The sequence below is a fragment of the Oratosquilla oratoria genome, chromosome 5 (genome assembly GCF_046742065.1).
Source record: "Oratosquilla oratoria isolate Oo_2021 chromosome 5, ASM4674206v1, whole genome shotgun sequence".
Classification (NCBI taxonomy): Eukaryota; Metazoa; Arthropoda; class Malacostraca; order Stomatopoda; family Squillidae; genus Oratosquilla; species Oratosquilla oratoria.
The window spans coordinates 88,768,373-88,771,186 of NC_134781.1; positions in this window are offsets into that span (position 1 = coordinate 88,768,373).

The window sequence follows — 2,814 nt, forward strand, 5'->3', positions numbered from 1 at the left end:
AGGTAGGTGAGCATAAGGAGTGAGGTGTAAAGAGGATTATAAGTTACTACAGGAAGACCTAGATAAGGTTATAATAGGAGGAACGAGTGGAAGTTGAAATTAAATGCAAACAAGAGCAAAGTCTTGGATTTTGTCCTGAGCAAAAGGGACCATCAAGGAGTTATATATCAGGAGATGAAATAACCACAAAGACGAAGAAGGAAAAAGGATTTAGAAATATTGATCATGGGTGATCTGCCACCGAAAAATCCCGTAAACGTAGTCACAAAAGATACATATAAATTGTATATGAACATAAGAGTGGCATTTCATTTTATGGATGAGGATATGATGAAGAAAGAGTTGACTACATGATCCGCATGAAAGAGAGAGAGAGAAAGAGAGAGAGAGAGAGAGAGAGAGAGAGAGAGAGAGAGAGAGAGAGAGAGAGAGAGAGAGAAAGAGAGAGAGAGAGAGAGACACTTGGAACTTCTTCGCTGGGCCAAAGAGACTGGTGGGCGTTCCTCAGACCCGTCCATCCCGCTGGGTCCTTCAGGGCATTCCGGTGATCCACTAAACCAAATATATGAAACAAAACATACGAAAACAATTTGAAACATATGAACATATTCTCTCTCTCTCTCTATGTCTTTCTCTCTCTCTCTCACTCTCTCTGTATGTGTGTGTGTGTTTGTCTAAAAAGTAGGGGAAACGATAACATCGAAATCTAAGACATTTTCATACTAATTACTGACTGGACAAGAAAAGACGGCCTCAAGCTACCAGGACGCAGATTTCACTTTGAAGTAGGTGGAATTGTTTTTACTGAAATCGACAATTTTAGGGATATTTCGAAGCTGTATGCAGTGGTTGATAGAGCATATTCCACGTCCCAACTGCATGGCTACTGTACCTAACTGTAACATCGTTTGCCTAGCTATGAACGCCACAATATTCTTCGATTTCTCTACTGTGAACAATCTTTTAGTCCAGAGTTTTAAAATCTACCGACTGATGACAAGGACCAAAATAGATAAATTCATAGAATTTAAGTACCAAACAATTTGTTCTTTATACCACAGTGTGAATATTTATAGCACTGTAATATTGCAAATTTGTGCATAAATATTTTACGGGTCCATCGCTTCCAAACAATGTCATTGCGTGGGGCTGGACTTCACTTCATCCCTTGTTTCTCCTCCGCTGCACTTGGATAAAAACTTAAACTACTGAAGCGTTTTATTCAACTTTGTCATGTACCCACAGTGATTTATCACTGTAACTCTTGCAACTTTATTGTCATCTTGTCTCCTTTTCGGGAATGTTCTTGAGTCTTAGGTCATTGACATGTCAGTCTATTCCAGATTTACTTACCTAAACTTTTTGTAAGCATGCATAAGGCAAACATGTGTACAAAATTATATAGATTTATTGTTAATTCTGACTCTGCTCATAGAAAACGAGTCAGCGCAAGTTGAAAACATAGAAAGTATAAAATGAAAAAGGGGTGACTAAAATATTGGTGAACTTAAATTATTAATACGTGTTTTGTTTTTATTCAGAATTTTCACTAAATTCTGCGTCTCACTCAAATAAATTTTGTATTCCTATGACCTTGAACCTTGATGTAGTCCAGTTGTATTTTGTAAAAAAGTATTCATGCGAGTCAAAATAGATAACTGAAGTACACAAACAAATATACAAATATAATCAATATATCTATAAATTAATGAATAATATTTTCATCAACAAATATGTTTTACCAGATGCCTTAAATTTTCATAGGAAATAACCAATCTAGGAGTTCCTAGTCCCCTCACACCTGACTATTTGGTCGCCTTCTACGGCATATATGCGATATGGTGGTAATGTATATAGTAATATGGCGTTCTTTTCTTCCACCACCACAAGGAATTAGAGAAATGAGAGATAGAGCCATAGATGTGGTAAAGGACAGGTTCAAAGGAAAATCATATAGGAGCTATAGTCGAAGCAACAACGTTTCTTTATTTCTTTAAGAGCATAGATCTTGCTCTAAATGTAAGCGAAAGGTCTTGTTTGTTAACATCCATCAGACCTTTCATCGCCTTTATATTTGTTATATATTTCTTCTATTACAGATATTTCATCCTAAACTAATAAATCTTCCCTGACTATTTCTTACAGCTTCAAAACCAGCTAATATGTTGTATGGGCAATTTAGTATATAATTATGAAAAAAGGAATAGAACGAACCATATTTTCTATTTTTCTATTAATATTCAGGTAATTTGGAGTAAAACACGGTATAAAGAGTAACATAAATCTTAAGCGATTTAAAATAATACCATTACGGAGAAGTACAATAATCAGCGAATATAAAAATTGTGATTGAGACGTAAAAATTAGGACAATGAATGAAAAAAACAAGATATAAGAAATTTCATGTTCTCCAAAATAGCATATTATGGCTTTGTGGGAGGTTGGTATATAAACATGAAGATTAAACCAAAATAAAATGCCTTGTGGGGCGACGACAAACTTCCATTACTTTGAGTGATGGAAAATATATTTTCATAACTCGTGTTTGTCGTTTGCAATTATAAATTTAAGTATATAACCTGGATTTGAATCTAGAATTAAAATCATTTAATATAAATTTTCTAACCTCTCCTCAACTGCATTTTTGTGACAGTTATCAGTTACATAGTCAAAACATTACTGTAAGTTAAATTCATCTAATAAATTGTACACTAGATAACTTAAAATATTTTATTTTGTCAATATCAGTTAATGGAAACCCTTTATGATAAAATAACAATAAATATTTAAATGTGGATTTCTGCCGGTTTGCTT